Source organism: Gorilla gorilla, chromosome 6, assembly GCF_029281585.2.
Source record: "Gorilla gorilla gorilla isolate KB3781 chromosome 6, NHGRI_mGorGor1-v2.1_pri, whole genome shotgun sequence".
NCBI classification, from domain to species: domain Eukaryota; kingdom Metazoa; phylum Chordata; class Mammalia; order Primates; family Hominidae; genus Gorilla; species Gorilla gorilla.
The window spans coordinates 100,446,362-100,466,409 of NC_073230.2; the positions used below are offsets into that span (position 1 = coordinate 100,446,362).

Here is a 20,048-nt window from a genome sequence, read left to right on the forward strand (position 1 = left end):
AGCAGTTTAGAAAATATCTTTAGTTGTAAAGGGAAAACCTTCAAAGCCATCTAGTAAACAGGAAAAACAAGTTTTCAAAAATATTTAGATGTGATAGTTAATGTATTTAAAATGCGTATTCAATTAATCCTGACCTCATTTCAAAAGAACAACTTTTTTGAAATTTTTGTTAGTCTAGTTATTTTTCTGTATGAGCTTTGAAAAAACAAGATATCATTTTCTAAAAAGTCATAATGAAAACTTTCTGCTGATTCAGATTTATTCACTAGCCCTTGACCTAAAAAAAAGGCATTTTCCTTATAATCTGTGTGCTCTGACATTTGATGATTCTATTATTTTTCTAGATCAGTGAGGTCAGTTTTACATTGATTATACATACCTACAATGAGTCTTCATCTTCTGCACAATGATCGCTTTCTCTTTGTCTTTAGCCCCTGTTTGGGGTTGATTTTAGAGATATTTTCTCCTACTCCTTTTCCTCCTCCCTTTTCTCTTCCTTCTTTCTAAATTTGAGATTAGATCTAAAAGTGCATATCCATTTTATTGGTAGTTTTAAAATAAGAATCTACAAGTTTTGAATTCAATACTTTTATTGAATTGATATTGTAATACCAATAGTTATGGGATTAATTCATATTAATAAAAACCACTTTCTTTCAATAGACACATACCTCATATGTCATCACAACAATCCAAAAAGGTAGGTGGTATTCTTATCTCCTCACTCTAACGGTGAGAAATATGAGATTGGCATAGGAAGTTTAAAAAATTTGTTCTAGGCTTTCCAACTAGGAAGTAGAAGAACTGCCATAGGTTACAACAGTCATGTATTTAACCATTAAACCATTCAGCCTCTGGCAGATACAGGACGTGGGCATTAAAGGAATGCCTGACCCCAGTGCTTCATTAACATTCCTCCTACTAAGGAGATCATCATGATTTTATCTCCTCTTAACATATTACTTACAAGGTTGTTTAAATCCTTTAAAATATTAAATATTTAATTAGTCCTATTACAGCATCTCCCTGAGGCAAATAGTTAGACTGTATAATTGTTATGTTGGTTAAAAAGAAGAGCAAAAGGAAGCTTGAGCATAAATTAACAATAATAAAACAGATCATTACATTTCATGCCTGGAGAATAACATGGATAACTCCCTTCAAGTAAAATTGTAAGGAGATCATTAAAATCAGTCTTTACAGATGACCTTAGTCATTACACTTTAACTGGGTGTCCACACAATCAAAATGACCAGTCGATCCATTAAATATAAGGTTACCATTCTCATCCATTATTTCTCAAAGTGTCCACAAAGACTCCTGTATATAAGTCACCTGGAAGTTTTGTTTAAAATAGAGATTTTAGTATTTATATGAATTATTTTCTGTTTTTTAGCAAGCATTGCCAAGTGATTTTGGGGCAAAAGATCAACCAAATTTTTAAGGCTTTGTTCTTATTCATAATGAATATATATAAAACATTATTTCTGCTGAAATAATAGTTCAGAGTTTTATTCCCTGACCATCTGCAAACACATTGAGAGTTGAGACTCCATGCTTTAATCAGTAATTATTCCACTGTCTGGGAAAGAAACAAACAACACTGGGCCTCAAAATCGTTTAATGCCTAATGACCTTGTAGCTATAATCTTTAATCATCCTTAGCAATGCTAGGAAAGATACTTGAGATTTACGTTTTTTTTTTAGAGGGCTTAAGACTAAGTCATGTGCTCTCAAAATCTGGTCTCCTCCATTATCTAATCAGAAGAGGTTTGCAACAGTGAGAGTTCCACTAAGAAGAGAAAAATGCTTTTCACAGTGGGATGTCAACATTCCTGCCAACATCCCTAATATTCTAAGCATCTTTGAACCAATGGCAGAACATTTTATTACTTTAACACTCATCTGAAAATTCAAACTTACGGAGATCTAGCACTAGCCAAAAAAGCCCACTTCAAGTATATCTAATGCAAGAGGGAGGCTCAGCCTAAGCAAAATATTAAATTACACATATAGACAAGACTCTCAAACTCTTTTCACTGTATTTTGTTTTTGAGCATCAAAAAATAATATACTCCATCAAATTATTTTCTTTCCCCCCAAAACCATTACATAAAATCTAAATTCAGTTATGACCTTAGCATTTATGGAAGACTGGCATGAGAAAGGTATATTTTTGTAACACTTTTCATTTTCTTTGCAAAAAAGCACTATATTATGTGTTATGCTACCTTATGAACTTTTAGAAAAAGAGACTTCTAATATACTTCTCTTAGTATTCAGTCACAGGAAAACGTGTTTCTCTCCAGATGAACATGAATGATTCTATTCATCCCACTCTGAGAACTCGGCAGCCTCTTACATTTTCCTTTTGACTTCACAGCCTAGAAGATGAAAATTAAATTCGGTTTTCAACTGCAGCAACTAATTCATTTCATATGCATGATGTAAGTATGTTTCACCTTCTTAAACTTGTTTCTATAATTTTTCTTTTTATCTTGTCTGTTTTAAGTGAGCTTTATCACTGGAAGTCACTTCTAACGTTTTGAAAGAGCAGACAAGGAGAAAGTCAAAAAAAAATTTTAAGAATTAAGCAAGCAAAGGTAAATTTGGAGGAAAATGTGACAAGAAGATTACTCAGATACACGGAGAGATCAAACAGTTAGGACAGAATCAATTTTTCTTGTTTTATAACCACAAGGCTATTTAAACTGACAATAATACCACCAAAACAGATCACTAAGAAATGTCACAGAAGACAGCATCCGATATGACTCTTGTTAGACTAGCTCAAAGCCGATGTGAAAGCAGAACAGCTGAAGGATAATGAAATACAGTCTAGCTTGTAATTAAGTAAAAATCATAAAGGCCCAGAGACCAAAAAGCATCTCAAATGGAATTTTTTCAGTACCTTGTATTTAACTGCCTGAAACTATTTTTTAAGAACCATACTTGCAGTCTTAAACTTTAATGTGCATGTAAGTCACCTGGGGAGCTCCTTAAAATGCAGATTCAATTTGGATCCCATAGTACTGGGGCTTGGGATTCTGCATTTTAGGTGACATGAGGCAGCTAGTTCAGGATAGCACTGTGGAGTGGCACCTTCAGAGCTAGATATGACCAAATCAAATCCCAGCTTTACTACTTAAAAGCTGTATGTCATTGGCCGAGTCCCTTAACATCTCAGACCTGCAGTTACCTTGTGGCAGGCCAGGTCTCACTAACAACTGTTTCAGTACTGACTGAGTGCTTAAGTTAAATATTAAAAGCCAGTGACCTTATACAAAGGCTGAGATGTAACAAAAGCTCATCAAGAGTTTTGCCTAGGCCTTTCCCGGGCCTTATATCATGACAAAATAACAAAAGAATTCTTAACAGGACCCATTTAGGATGAAACAAGTTTTATTGTGAGTCTGAAGAAACTCCCCAGGCTTCCACAAACAGGTTTATTGGGGGTCTGAAGGAACTCCTCAAACCTACATGATTTAGCAAGAGACAAGATAAGGGTAATCACCCCAGCACCTCGACCCATTTAGATTAAATAAATTTACTGAGCCTCCAGAGGAAGGTCTTCAGAAATCAGACCTTAGTTATAGATTAAAAGAAGTTAATCACTTACATCTTTAGATGAACGCACAACTACACGTAGACGTATAGCTTAGAAGGTATATAAGCTCTGGAAAACTGTAATTTTGAGTTGATCTGGTATAATTTCCAGGCCTTCTCCCTATAACAAGTTACAGAAATAAAAACTCTCTTCCTCCCCAGTTCATCTGCATCTCGTTATTGGGCCACAAGAAATAGCAGCCCGACCCTCAGTTTGGTCCAGGAACAACCTCATCATTTGAATGACAATGACAGTATCTACCCTGCACAGTCCTTGGAAGGACTTAAAAACCTCCTAAGGTTTTTGACCATGATGAGAGCATGGTCAAATAATGCCCTACATAAATATTCTTTGTTTTGGCTGTCTTTGTTATAACAGAACATTGCCTTTGGATTTGGAATGTTATAATTTGGATGTAAGTAGAAAAATAAGCGAAATGAAAACCCAGATTATATGAAATGAATTTTAATGTTAAAGTCTGATGTGGATGTTTTTGTTTGTGCACATGTATGCATGTGTAAGTGAAGCTACACTTAAAAGTTTCACACCCTTTGTACTGATTACTATATAACCAAAATCTGGGATATTTTCCCTCATTTTTATCTAATAACCAAGAATCTTTATGTAAGGTAAAATGATCAAGGCCTGGAGAATAAATGAGAAAAAAAGGGGTTCACATTTGAAAGAAAAGACAGGCAGCAGAGGTAAGCAATCAAACAGTATTTTCAAACCTCTGGTTACTTTGCATGGCTGTTGAATCTAAATTCTCATCTTTAGTCTTAAAAAAAAAGAGTAGTGGAAAACTAGCATAAAATGGGGCTTGTCACCTCAAATTCTTTGTAGGATCAGGGAAAGTGTAAACATTATATAAATAAATAAAATTTCTAAAATTCCACAAAAGTATATTAATAGTTTAGGCAACTTAATTAAGAAATTTATTAGTAATAACCAGAAAGCTGTTATGAAAAAAAGCTTTCTCACAGAACTCATGACAAATTTTTACTGGTTTTTCAATTGATTTTTGACATCAGGTTATATTCAGGGTCTAGGAAAACCTTCTTTTCTGTTTTAAAAAAATCAAGCCTTAGCCTAAAGTATAAAGAAACCTTGGAGAGTTTCATTCTAGTATGCAGAAATGGTGGTATTTTGCTATACCTAAACTATGATGAAATCTCTGAAACTGCATAGCCAGAAGCAAAACCTTCAGGAGACTAATAACACTTTAACATTTCCAGTTCACATGTGAATGTTAATTCCACTCTCTGAAGAGTACCACCAAAATGGCATTCATTAAGATTAAAGCCATACTACTATAGAATGGGAAATTTATATGTACGCTTCCTATAAAATGCAAATATTACCAAAGAATGGGTCTCCACTGAGTTCTCTCTATATCTATTCCTTTGCAAAGTTAAATCACACTGGTGAAGCTCTTTCATGAAGGCAATATAAAATTCTTAAGTAGCAGGCACTTGCCGCTCTGGTGCCAAGGTAGCCCCTTAGGTTGTCGACAATTACCTGTACCCCTGATGAATGCCCACTCTTAAAGCAAGAACAAGGCCCTGGTAATAGGGGAAGCCAGGAGATGTTTTAGAATTTCAGAGCCTGGAAAAATGGAAGCGGCTTCTGCAAAACGAAACTTCTGATTGGGGTTGTCTTGCCCTTGGATCAAACGTCTTACCTGGTTAAGTCCCTTGAAGAATGTGATTTGCAATGGCTTTTTTCCATGATTTGAGAGAAAAAAAAAGTGTTACATAAAAACCAGAAAATGATAGAGCTGTATTTTTCTCACTGTTTTTTAAAATAATATTTGTAACCGGTTTTCTGATAAACTACTGTACAAGAAAAATAATTTTTTTTTCCTCTGTACTCTCACAATACTTCTGACACCAAATATGTGGGGTTTTTTTCCACACCAAGCAATTCTCTAACTACCCAAACGTCAGCTGGGTGTCCTGCAATTCAATTCAGTACTGACACTATCTACTTGGAGTTAGCATCAAATCCCACATTAAAGGCTCAGTTGCACAAGACTGCCTCCCACTTCGGATACCAAATGCAAGTTCAGGCCTCTAGCACTTCTGACCAACTGGCTATAAATCAGGGGTTACCATGACCACCCTCCTCAGGTTTGATCATTTGTTAGGACTCACAGAATTCAGAGAAACACTTGTTCATGCTTACTTGTGAGACAGACAGGTGGGAAGGGCTTCCTGGAAAAACTGCAGCTGGCCTGCACACTAGGCTGGAACCACGGAAGTTAGTGCCCTTTTCATAGGGGAGGAGCCTGGCCCCTCCTCTTCCTGTGTGGAATCTGGGATTCAACCTGCGAGGCTGGAAGCCCACAGGCAGGAAGCACACTCTCACTTTGCTAAGAGTCTGTTTTCCTTTTTTGCCCAATAAATCCCATTTTTCTCACTCTTCAAATCATCTGTGAGCCTAAATTTTCGTGGCCGTGTGATAACGACCCCCATCTTTAGCTGAACTAAGGAAAAGCCCTGCAACATTTATTATATAATAAAGGATATGATAAAGGGTACAACCAGCCACATGAATAGTTACATAGGATGAGTTACTACTGCAGGGGTTTCTGTCCCCATGGAGTTGGGGTGCATCCACCTCCCAGCACATGAATGTGTTAATTAACCCAGAGGCTCTCCAAACCTTGTCTTTAAGGGATTGTTATGGAGGCTTGAACACATAGGCACAATCTGTCATTAACTCAATCTCCAGCCCCCATCTCCTTTCTGGAGAATGTGAAAGTGGGGCTGAAAGTTCCCAGCTTCTAATCATAGCTTGGTCTTTCTGGTGACCAACCCCAACCCTGAAGCTATCTAGGAACCCACCAAGAGTCACCTCACTAGAACAAAAGACACTTCTATCACCCAGAAAATTCCACAGGATTTAGGAATTCTGAATCAGGAACTGGGGTCAAAGACCAAATATTAGAACAAAAGATGCTCTTAACACTCCTATCTCTTAGGAAATTACAAGGGTTTCATGAACTCTGTGCCAGGAAATGGGGACAAAGACCAAATTTAAATTTCTTATATCACAATATTGCAACTACAATATTCAAGTTTTACACATGAGGAAACTGAGGCACAAGGTAGCTGAAGAGCCTCCATGAGGCCTTACAATGCAATTTGATTCCAGTCTGACTGCTGAGACACTTCTCTCAAACACTACACTCTACTGCCTCTCATTCACTATAGTATTCCTCAGTGTCTGTCACATATCAGTGCTCAATAAATACAAGTGAAATGAATGAGACATTTCATAACCCCTGTAGCCGTCACCTACTAGAAGTGAGGTCTTTGAGGGGAGAAACTGTCTTATTCATTTTGTCCTAATCCCCAGTACCTAGCATAATGCCATAGGGTGGATGCTCAAAAGTTGTTTGATGGATGAGAAATGAATAAATGTGTAAATACAGACTCAGATAGCTATAGGTAATATAAACCAGAAGTGGACAAATCACACGGTAAAATAGGAAAGAGTGGGTATAGTTCTCCATCTTCTCGCAATTCCATGTAGTGGTCTAGAATAATGAACGCAATGATCAATTGTATTATTTAGTTTCTCTTATCAAGCTGTTAGTAGTATACAGAATAGAATTGTGAATTCTTGTTTGCAAAAAATCCCCCATTTTTATGATGTATGTAATAATGGGTCCCAGAAGAAGAGCTATATTAAAAAACAAAATGAAGACAAGAAAATAACCATATCAAAGATGAATAAAAACTTAGATACACAAGCAGTGCTTCTGTCCAGTAAAGTAGTCTTGGTAGCAGAGGAAAGTAAATACTTTCCCCTGGAGCATAGCAAAAAGCAGCCTGCCACAGCACAAAATTTCATGGAGGTCTCTTTTTTTAATCTTAAAAATTCATCTTTATTTTCATTCTGAGGTATCTCAATTTTTGATTTACCACAAAAATAATGTTTGATTACTTACCATTATGTAAAATGAAAAGACCACCATCTTTTCCTTTAGCATTCAGTACTGTGGAATATGTTAGCCTATTTGAGAAATCAGGGACCATAGCATCTGGCAAAGACTTTCATTTAGAGGCCTAAATATTTAGAATCACATTACAAATTCATTAAGTGAGATATAGAGAACCCAAATAAGCATAATGAAATTAGGTTAATTTGGCATGAGAAATAGTATCTGTGCATTCAGCAAATATACTTCCTTAATAACCATACTGAACAACCATATATAAAGGTAAACAAATACTAAAGCTAGCTATGATAGCTATTACTCAGGCTCAGAAATATTTGTTTCTCCTATGCAACATGGGTAGATTAAACTTCCCTGGGTCCCTGAATCTGGCCATGGTGTGTTATTTGTGAGGTGAATAGAATGTTACTGGAAGTCACCTGTGTCAATTCCATGTGAAAGCATTAGAGTTAACATGCAACTTACCATGTTGTCTTTTCCCCACCACACTGACTAATAAGGCCATCTGTTCCAAAAAGTGCAGTTCCAGGATAATGCCACCTTCCCCAGCTGGATTTCTGAGTTGTCACACAGAGGCAGTTGTATGGGAGAGTTACTCTGAAGAAGAAATAAACTTTTGCTATGTTAAAGCCACTGAGATGTTGTTACTGCAGCAGAACCTAACCTATCCTGGCTAACACCATCCCAGGTGTTAAACTCAAATAGACCAAGCTACATAAACATTAGATATCCCTATCTTATTTGTGCTTTATTAGTCCAGAGCTACAAGCAACATTCTATAGGCAATATGGTTATTTGTACTCTCTGCCTAACAGTTTTGGCTAAATTTATTCATGAACTGTTCTTTAAAAAAATAAATCTGCCAAAGTGGTTATTCAGCAGTATGTAAACAGTCAATTGGTGCTTTTCTTTTAAAACCGCTTTCACTGGTTGTAAAGAGAAAAACCCGTAGCAGACTATAAAGTTCTCTACTGACATAGATAATATTGGTGAATATGCTACATTAAACACTAAAACTATCAGCAAATTACACCATGAAGCAAATACAAACCACCAAAAAATTCACAATAAATTCTTTTAGTTATTAACTTTTAAAATTCTGATGTCGTATTATTTAACATCTCAACCAATTTTGGAAGTTATACAAACTTTTTTTTTTTTTTTTTTTACTAGGCTCTATCCATCTGTGCCAGGGTTTCTTAACCTTTGCACTATTAACATTTCAGACTTGATGGTTTTCACTGTAGTAAGGGACTGTCCTGTGCAACCTTGCCCTCTGTACACTAGATGTCAGTAGCACTTTTGCAATTGTGACAATCAAAAATATATCCAAACATTGACAAATGTCTAGTGGGGAGGGAGGACGTATCACAAAATTACCCCCAATTGAAAACTACTAACCTATTCCAGAGGTCCACAAAAAATAAAATATGAATTTCATCTGACAGCTCTATTGCTGCCTTACTGAAGTGATTTACAATAGTACATAGACATGATATAACAGGACTTTACTTTCATTATTGCACAAAGAAAACAGAGTAAGTATCAAAACTTAGATAATAAAAATTTGCAAAACTAACAAAATAATTACTAGAAATCCCATCTCGATTAGCATGTTTATAGGCATGTCTTTCTGGATTCATTCATTTAACAGCTAGTTATTGAATAACTGCTTCATGTTGGGCACTGTATATATACCAGAGATAAGAGTGTTAAGCCAGACAGACAAGATTTCAGCCTTCCTGGAGCTTACAGCCTCATGGGAGAAACAGATTCAGAGCCTTAAATATCAATTGCAAATGAAGATGTGTCATAAAGAAAAGTGCAGGTGCCTATGATACCACAGCACTGGGACTGGTTTAAGTGTGGCATCTTTGAAGAACTGTCGTCTTAATTGAATAGAAAGCTATGTCTAACTAGTTGGCACTCAAGTAGTACTTACTAACCACCAGGCATTTTTCTCACATTCTATTTTTTAAAACTCATTTAATCCTCTCAACAACTGCATGAGATAACTATAATTATTACTAAAATAATTAATTTAGTAATTATTTCTGAAATAAAATAACTGAAAATGAATACAGAGAGACCAGGTGCCTTTTCCTAGATCACAAAACTAGTGTGTGGAAGAGGCAAAATTTGAACTAGTTCATGTTCCTAAGGACTAACCCATCAGCCTTCCACCCCCAACGTGAGCCAAGCCCAGCAGAAGGAGGCAGTGTTGTCCTGTCCCGTTCACTTTGTCCACAGGCTGGCAGAGACTGTGTTTCTCTGTCTCCCTGGCAAGGAGGAGTGACCTTCCAGTCACCGAAGAGAGAGTACTGAAATCCACCTCATTATATATTTATGGTAGTTTCCTAGTTAAATGCAGCCTCCTTAAATTCTTTCTTGGGAGGAGATGAGGTATGCATTATTTATAAATTATTTAATTATTGTGGGAATTAAGCAACAGAACACTCTGACACTATAATTGAAGAGAGGTAGAAGGTTCCAAAAGGCTGAATTCACAACAGCAAATTGTTCAAATACATATTTTTGATTAGTCAGGAGGTTCGACAGAATTTCCAGGCTAACAAGCTAATATGCTCTCATCTGAAAGGAATACTTTCATTCAGCATCTATATGTTGTACGTGTGTGTTTGCAATGAGCTGGAGTGAAATCTCCTCACGAGAATTATTTCTAATATCCTAAATTATCTAAGTCACACACTAGCTATGGTGATGATGATTAATCATATAAGTCTTACACATAATATAAGTATGATAAAAAAGGATTTCAATACTTCTGAATATGTTCTTTTTATTGCTGTTCTTTTTGTGAGGTACTGTTGGTTTGATTTTTAAGTGACCACATTATATAGAAATTCTAAATGTTTCTAAAGGGAATAATGAAGTGACTTTTGATTTTTAACTCACTTCCTATAAGGATGATGCCTCTTTTCAGAATTTATGATGTATATAATTATCTCAGTTGGTTAGAATGGCTTTGATCCACATGTCACTTTGCCCTGTGGACATAGCTGCTTTGGGTCCCTCAACATAATCTATTATCAAATTTTTAAAAAGACCCAAAGACATTAGGGACTAACAATTTTATCTTCTTATGTGATGCACCTTTCAGACAGCAAAATCACAGGGAGTGGGGTACTCTGATTAATTCCATATTCTAGATAATTGACAATTATCTAGGAAAGCCTTAGCCTCTCATTTCTATAGGTGAAAATATTTGCAACATGTATCTGTACATGTTCGTGTTTTTGTAAGTAATACTTAAATGTCCGTGTGTGATGGTTAATTTTACACATATGTGTCAACTTGACTGGGCCACAGGATGCCAGATATCTGATTAAATATTATCTCTGGATGTATCTGTGAAGGTGTTTCAGAAAGATTCGCATTTGGATAGGTGGACTAAGCAAAGCAGATGACCCTCCCTAACGTGGGAGGGCTTCATCCCATCCATCCAGGTGTTGAGTAGAACAAAAAGGAGGAGAAAGGTTGGATTTGCTCTCTCTGCCTAGCTTTTGAGCTGGGACATCAATCTTCTCCTGCCTTCAACACTCTTGGTTCTCAAACCTTGAGACTGGGAATAATATCTACACCATTGGTTCTCTGGCTCTCAGGTCTTTGAATTACATCACAGGCTTTCTTGGGTCTCCAGTTTGTAGACAGCAGATCTGGAACTACTTGACCTCCATAATTCACAAGAGGCAATACCCTATAATAAATGTCTTTATATGTGGTGTGTGTGTGTGTAAAGGTTCTGGAGAATGGTGACTAATATACCATGTGGGAATGGATGATGGATGTCCCCATGATATGGGGACAAAGGGTCATAGCATGGAAATTTAAGATAATTTTACAATATTGCAAATGGAAGTGTCAGAATAGCACAAGATTGAGTTGAATGTGTACACATCTCAGGATATTCACTGACAATTGCTTTAAAAAATACTAATGTCAATTTATTCTATTATCACTTGCCTCATTAATCAAAAAGTGAACTGCAAAAGAAAATGGGCTTGATTCTGTTCAATGTTATGGCATGATGAACAACTGGGAGGCACAAAAAGAATTTGTTGGATAATTTAATTCCCATGATAGTTTTTTTTTTTATTTCCCCCAACCAGAAAAAAAACTTTACTTTCTATTGCTATTGTTGTAATTATCAGCTGTTTTGAAAATCACACAATAATATCTACTATAATTCTAATATTGTCTAAGTGTATTATTGGTGATTTATCAGCCAATTAAGAAGAAGCAATACATTAGATTAAAAAGTGGTGTATGTGTATGTGTTCGTATTTTTAAACCACCTCACATGTGCTGCTTAAACCTAAGTCTTTTTGAAATTTTTGACAGGATTCTCTCTTGCCTTTATCCTTCTGAGTATTGTTTTCCTTTTTAAAGAAAAGATATTGAGTAATTTTCCTGTAACTAACAAAAAATGTTAGTTCCCTTTTTACTATTGTTTTGTAACCATTTCCTACCTACATATTACAGAAGTGACTTTCCAACTCAAAGGGCATTGTCATGTTTATAATTACCCCCTTAATTCATAAAATACGATGTAGGCATTACATATTCTTTAGCCCAGTGGTTCTTAAAGTCTTGCCCCAGACTGCCAGCATCAGCACCACCTAAGAACTTGTTAAAGTACACATTTTCAGGCCCCATCCCATCCTGCTAATTCAGAAACTCTGGGGATGGAGCCCAGCAATGTGCTACACCAAGTCCTCCAGGTGATTCTGATGCATCCTCAATTTTGAGAACCTCTGCTTTAGACTGAAGAATATTTTGAAAGTAAGGGGACTTACCCAAAGTTTTTCTTAGGTTGAGAGCTACCTTAAGACAGGTGCTCCCCACTTTCAATGTCCAGTTTCTACAGACTAACTGTCTGTTTTCTACTTTTTGAAACAACAGCATTGACCTCCCACCAATAAAATGGTCAGTGATTCCATTTAGTTTTATATTAAAACATTATAAATTCCTTCTAATTTCATACAGAAGGGATACCCAGATATTATCCAGAGTACCTGCTCTTATGGTGTGAATTTTCTCCGATAATCCTGGGATAACTTGGTCATTCCCCCACAGGTATATTCCCCGCAACTAACTCACTGTGGATGCCTCTGCTAGAACCACAGAAGGGTAGTGCTTCTGCCATACCTCAACCTGAGTTTCCTGGTTTAATCAGATTATTTTTAAATACTGCAAACTCATACATGTATTTTTCTCAAAAAGAAATACTAACATTTTACATTGCTTTATGCAAATAATATTGTTATTTCTTGAAAAAGGCAACTGATTTTCCTAACAAAATCGAGAAAGAGCAAAATGCTTTTTTGTATAAAATGAGCTGGAAATTGAGTCAGAAAAGAATTTCTGAAGGTTGCCATTTCAATAAATGTCAAATACTCAGAGTTATAAGCCAGCCGGCTAAGGGTTTTCCTTTCTTAACTGTTCTCCTCTTGCTTGCTAGTTGGAGAGACAGTGGAGGTGGGGAGAAGATGAACAGGCAGGATTCTAGCACTACTGAGAAGGAAAGGCATGAAATCAGGTGGATTTGGGAACTAGAAGGAGATTTATTAATGGCGAAGGGTTCATTATAAGACCAGAAGTAGGCAGGGACTTATCATGAAGGGCAAAGTGAGGATTAGGTCCTAAAAGTGGTCAGACGCCATTAAAAGATTGTTAAGTCACTGAAATGATCACTTCAGCATTATAGAATGATCACTTTGCCAAGAAGTGATAGAAGGTTGGATTCTAGAGAGAAAATGCTGAAAAACAACTGCCACAAGGAGAAAGGCGATAAGGACCAAAACTAAATAGCAGTGCTGGTGGAAACAGAAGAAAATGGATTCAATAGCTACATTGGAGGTAGAATAAACAGATCATCCTTTCTACTACATAGGAGGTAGAATAAACAGATCTTCCATTCTACTATAGAACGCTACTTAAGAAATAACAACCATGTTGCCTTACAGCCTGCTGTCAAGAGTCTCTGCACTAAAAAATTAAAAATGCTTAAATTTTTAATTAAATCACTCCTGAACCACACGCACACACACACACACACACACACACACACACACACACACACAAATATATGCTTGGGAGGAAAGGGTACACTAACCCACTGTCAAACAAAACCAGACTGTGAAACCCAGTTTATACTCAACTAAAGAAGCACCACTCATTGTAGATTCTGGATATTAGCCCTTTGTCAGATGAGTAGGTTGCAAAAATTTTCTCCCATTTTGTAGGTTGCCTGTTCGCTCTGATGGTAGTTTCTTTTGATGTGCAGAAGCTCTTTAGTTTAATTAGATCCCATTTGTCAATTTTGTCTTTTGTTGCCATTGCTTTTGGTGTTTTGGACATGAAGTCCTTGCCCATGCCTATGTCCTGAATGGTAAAGCCTAGGTTTTCTTCTAGGGTTTTTATTGTTTTAGGTCTAACGTTTAAATCTTTAATCCATCTTGAATTGATTTTTGTATAAGGTGTAAGGAAGGGATCCAGTTTCAGCTTCCTACATATGGCTAGCCAGTTTTCCCAGCACCATTTATTAAATAGGGCTAATATCCAGAATCTACAATGAACTCAAACAAATTTACAAGAAAAAAACAAACAACCCCATCAACAAGTGGGCAAAGGACATGAACAGACACTTCTCAAAAGAAGACATTTATGGAGCCAAAAAACACATGAAAAAATGCTCATCATCACTGGCCATCAGAGAAATGCAAATCAAAACCACTATGAGATACCATCTCATGCCAGTTAGAATGGCAATCATTAAAAAGTCAGGAAACAACAGGTGCTGGAGAGGATGTGGAGAAATAGGAACACTTTTACACTGTTGGTCGGACTGTAAACTAGTTCAACCATTGTGGAAGTCAGTGTGGCGATTCCTCAGGGATCTAGAACTAGAAATACCATTTGACCCAGCCATCCCAGTACTGGGTATATACCCAAATGACTATAAATCATGCTGCTATAAAGACACATGCACACGTATGTTTATTGCGGCATTATTCACAATAGCAAAGACTTGGAACCAACCCAAATGTCCAACAATGATAGACTGGATTAAGAAAATGTGGCACATATACACCATGGAATACTATGCAGCCATAAAAAATGATGAGTTCATGTCCTTTGTAGGGACATGGATGAAATTGGAAATCATCATTCTCAGTAAATTATCGCAAGAACAAAAAACCAAACACCGAATATTCTCACTCATAGGTGGGAATTGAACAATGAGATCACATGGACACAGGAAGGGGAATATCACACTCTGGGGACTGTGGTGGGGTGGGGGGAGGGGGGAGGGATAGCATTAGGAGATATACCTAATGCTAGATGACGAGTTAGTGGGTGCAGCGCACCAGCATGGCACATGTATACATATGTAACTAACCTGCACAATGTGCACATGTACCCTAAAACTTACAGTATAATAAAAAAAAAAAGAAAAAAAAAAGAAGCACCACTCTGCACACAAATGCATGTGCATGTGCACACATACACACACACACACATACACATACACGCATACACATACACACACATCATTAGAATGTGGCCTTAAAATTGAGTCTGTGCACACTGTGGTTTTGTCATTCTCTCTCATCCCCCAACCCCTACTTCCAATCTAGTCCATTCTATAGGTGATCTACTAGAATTGCTTTCTAAATTGCCCATGCCACCACAGCAAGCATAGATTTTCCAATTCCTTCCAATTTAACTTGAAAAATTCCATTATTACTTTGAGGCAAAGAACCTTCAGTGGACACCTTGTTTTTTCAATCCCTTTGGCTCTTGTCTCCACCCAAGGTTATGTCCTCCATCTTTCCAACTTTTCCATGTCTCCATTCTTCATCTAGCTGTTTGGAGGTTCCCTAGGTGAGGATGGGGCAGTTTCTCTCTATTTGTATTACTGTTCTACACTCCAATTTCTGAGTACTATTTGGGCAGCACTGATAATTGGTTTCTAAGGCATGGTTACCATAGTAACACCATTAGATAGTATTATTTAAAAAACAGCAACAAATTAAAAGCCTTCTGTAAGAGAAACAGTGAAAAAAATAGGCAGAGTCCAGTCAAGAACCCAGTTTCTTTGCTGAGTAATTCCCCTCTCCTAAGGACACAATATATTTTAAAAAGCAAGCATTTTCCAAGAGAACATTTCACTGGTTTATTTACTTACTTCATTATGTATTTTTTAGCAGGAAAGGTTTCTGATTTTTTCCATCATTAGACTTTGGTGTGGAAGGAATTGTGTCTGCTCCCCATAATGTTGTTGCTAATCTCTCTGAGCATTCCATTGAGGTCAGCATTGAATTTTGCAGTCCTCAAATCTCTCAGAGAAATTTGTTGAGATTTTCACTATTTTACCTACTCTCTCAGGACCTCATGTACAGATATCCCACTGTGGTAAAAATAATGAAACCCATCAGTCCCCTGGTAGCTGATACTAGTAGCCAGGCTTATGCAAAACTAATTTCTTAAGTTGAAATTGTTTTACTATATGAGTTATGGTATTATATAATGTAATATTTCTGTCTGGTTTCGATAAAAAATTGTTCCTATTCTTGGCAATTAAAAAAGTTTTATATTAAATTATGGAATTTTCATGGCTTTCAATTTCCTGCTTGCCAATGTTACAGAAAGCCCAATTTAAAATATAAATAGAGAGTGTTGCATTTTGTACAAGTAGATATTCAGTAATGATCTGAACCTTTTTTCCTTTTAACGTGTATGTCTTTTAAATGCACATGTGATGGATAGCTCCTGCATTTTCATAACATCTAGATTCCGAAGTTCTAAGCAGCAATCAAGGCTGCAGGAGCTGACCTACTGCAATTTTACTACCATGGCAAAATCAGCCCCCTTATTCTAAGCCACACATTTTCAAACGCAGTCTCAGCAGTATACCCTTTTTATGACTCCAGTTTATGCAACTTTTACTTAGGACCTTAGTTCATCCATATATCTGAGATTCCTAAATTCAGCAAGCTATCAAGTAACAGCATTGCTTTCTTTTTCATCAGTAAAGTATGACTATAGAACAGACCATGAGGAATAAATTGGGGTCACAGAGACATGCCAGTCATGTATCCTCTATGACCGCCATTCAGAAGTTGTGAAAATGTGGAAGCAGACACTTGTACATTTAGAGATATGTACATTTAAAATGAAAAGGAAAAAGAACAGTTCAAATCATTGCCAAACTAGGGTTCTTTGTGAGTGAAGGGCAAGTGGCCCTAATGAATGCCACAGACCAGGAGCTCACGTTTCACTGCAGAAATTAATAATGAGCCATTTCTAAACAGCACCTCCAAAGGGAATGATTCAAAAGAAGAAAACAAGACTGTATGCATTCTTTTACTCCTGCCAGAAACCCTGAGTCTTATAAATACACCGAGACTTCCAACGAGAACACAACTGAGATTCTCCCACTTAGAGAAAAATCAAACATGGCTATGTGGAAAGGATGAGAGAGAGCCTCCTAATCAGGAATCATAGCACTAGACAGGACTATTCAGGAGTAGAGACAAAGACTATTTTTCAAAAATGTCTTCCTTTGAGCAATTGTGTATTATCTCGGTTGTTATGTTGCCTGGAGCTATAAAACTAATGCACACCAACAAAAATCCTACATATATTGTGAGACTTTTGCATTTCTATCTTTATCCTTGACTAAACATTCAGCAGCAAGTGTCTGAGTAGAACACTGGGAATATGAGCAGAAGCCCATGATGCATGGTCTAGGGAACAGAAATGTACAGAAGAATTTAATTTAGTCCTTAACGCCAAATAGTTCCCCACCTCCCACATGAAGAACTCTCTGCTAAAATGTGGTTCGTGGGATACCATGGAGGGTTTCAAGGTAAAGGAGTTACTTATCAAACAGACAAGACAAGAATCCATTCAACCCAGTAATGTGAGAGCCTGGCTATTCGCGAGAGCAAGTAACTCAATGTGTCATAATTTTCAAGGAGCTTATAAAATTCAATTCCATCTTTTGTCAAAGTGTAGTTATTAATGCTTGTCACCTAGATGGCCTACAGATGTGTCTTAAGGATTAAAAAGTCACTGAATTTAATTTACATATTTCTCTAAAAACAAGAACTCCTTCTGAAATTAACAGAGAATATAGCTTACTGAAAAAAAGTAAGAGTTTTTCAGATACAGATAAATGTTAATCACATTAGCAAACCAAAGGAATTATTTATCTATTTAAGTTAAAATATCTGCCTTGGCCTCAATTTCATAGCACACATAGATATATAATTGGTTGGAATTTTTGATAGAGTAATTCAAATAATTGCTTCAGTTACCTACTATCTTTTATTGCTCATTTGCCCTAAAGACTGGGAAGAACTTTAAAAATAATATAGCTACCTTTTAATTATTCATGGAAAAAATGTTAACAATGTGACAATCTTTTTTACTTTCAGACTTTTACTGTCATGATTAAATAGAGAAATTAACAGAATAATTTGCCCACTACTCTTCTGCTGTATTTGTATTTGTGTTCTTTTGTTTATCATTTTAAACCAAAATATTGTATTACCCACTCCTACCTGATGAAATCGGTAGAGTTTGCCTTACAAATTTAGAAATTTGTATTTCTCTAAGAAATTACATTATCAAATTCCAGCATGAATTGGGAAGTATCTTAATGCTTGTCATCTAGATGGCCTACACATGTGTTTTATCCTACAGGATAAAAAAGGTACTGAATTTAATTTACATCTTTCTCTGAAAATGAGAGAGATCCTTCTGAAATTAACAGATATTATAGCTGAGTTGGTTTTCAGTTGGATGACCAGATTACTGTGTATAAAGTTTTGAATTCCCACACATTTTGTTAAAGTCACTGATAACCAAATAAACTTCTAAACACACATTAAGATGCCAGAAAAAATACCTGTGGGTTATCCATGCAAATGCTACTTTTCCTCAGGGAAGACAATCCAAAATTGACTTAACTGTGTATGGATTGAATACATACTCTGCATGAAAGTCTAATACACTAAATGCTAAAACTTGTTTCCCATTTGAAATCTTTCTGGAAGAAGTAAATCATTGACTTACTCTGCACGAATAGAAAATTGAGTAGACTAAACGCTTATATTAGTCCCATTACCTTTCTTCAACTAGAAGACTTCTGCTTAATTTCATGAAACTATCCCACCTGACTCAACTATGGTTATAGTTTTGATAAATTGTGTTGTCATATTGCAATGAAAGGTTTATAATCAACAATTTTTTTTACTCTTAAAAAAATGAAGATTTTTATTCCATATTTGTAGTAGCAGGTATGTATGTTTGCATCTGAGAACAAAAACTGAGCCAAATAAATAAATTTCCAGAATTGACAAATTAAATGATACATCTGTCCAGACATGGAAACAAATTGTTGAAAACAGTGTTATTTACTACAAAACCACATGCCTCATTTTGCAATGTCTGTACTTGAAGAAGAAAGAAAAAAATGGATGTATTAATTATACATAATGAATGACCTGACACTTTCTGGGTGTTATGATGAAGATGAAGTTTTGAAAGGTTTTCCTGGAGGTTTGCTTCATGCTTCAGATAAATGTGTATTTCTTCATATTTTAGAATTTTTTTAACTTTTAAGAAGCAGATATAGTTTCCATTATGTGTAACTTGCCCAGGTGCACTGAGAAGGCCTCACTGAGCTGGGCAAGAGTCTGAACTTCTGGTTCTCAGGAAGGGATCCCCAGTTCAGGTCCACAAGGCAGAAATACATTATGGCACATATGAATACATTTTGGCACATATGAATACACACACATGCACATACATACATATAAAGTGTGTATTCCTAACGTGTATTCCTACCTGTGTGTGTGTGTGTGTGTGTGTGTGTGTGTGTGTGTATGCATTTGTGTTGCTTTCAACATCCAAAAGTCAACTTCCGGATTTATGCAAACAAAAACAGATATTCCCCATTTATTCATGTATACCTATGGTAACCTAATGATTCTGTTTCTGCTTATATTCTAGATAGTAGCTTGTGTCTTGTCAGTGTTTGATATTTCATTCAGAATAACATGAATAACACATTGCAATAATGTTAATGTGTACAGTAAAATTTTGACTACCTATGAGAAGGTGGATGGAAAAACCAATAACTTCACATTTGAAAATGGCATTATCCTAAAAGCCCACTTCCAAACATTTTATCAATATTGACCTTTATTTTAAGATGCTTTGGGAATAGCAGCATTAAAAGACAATTACACCTATTTGTACATCTGCTGTTTTCAAGGCTGTAAATTCAAACTATTACAAAGCTTTTTCAATAATCATACATACCAGGTATTTATACAATAAACCAGGCAATCTAAAATCCTTAAATCCTAAGCAATTTCCTTCTTCCTCCTTCTAGTTAAATAGAGAAATGAAAATACTATCTCCTTCCTTGGGGTCTTGTCT

At 36.2% G+C, this 20,048-nt stretch overlaps 1 long non-coding RNA gene across 1 annotated transcript in view; it reads right to left on the reverse strand.

Moving 5' to 3' along the window:
- Positions 1–2,267: 2,267 nt before the first annotated feature.
- LOC109027779 (uncharacterized) overlaps positions 2,268–20,048 on the reverse strand; it is a 94,842-nt gene continuing 77,061 nt past the window's right edge. Inside the window, exon 3 of the long non-coding RNA XR_010134713.1 lies at positions 2,268–2,384. This is a non-coding gene — a long non-coding RNA (uncharacterized lncRNA). The remainder of the gene's footprint in view (positions 2,385–20,048) is intronic.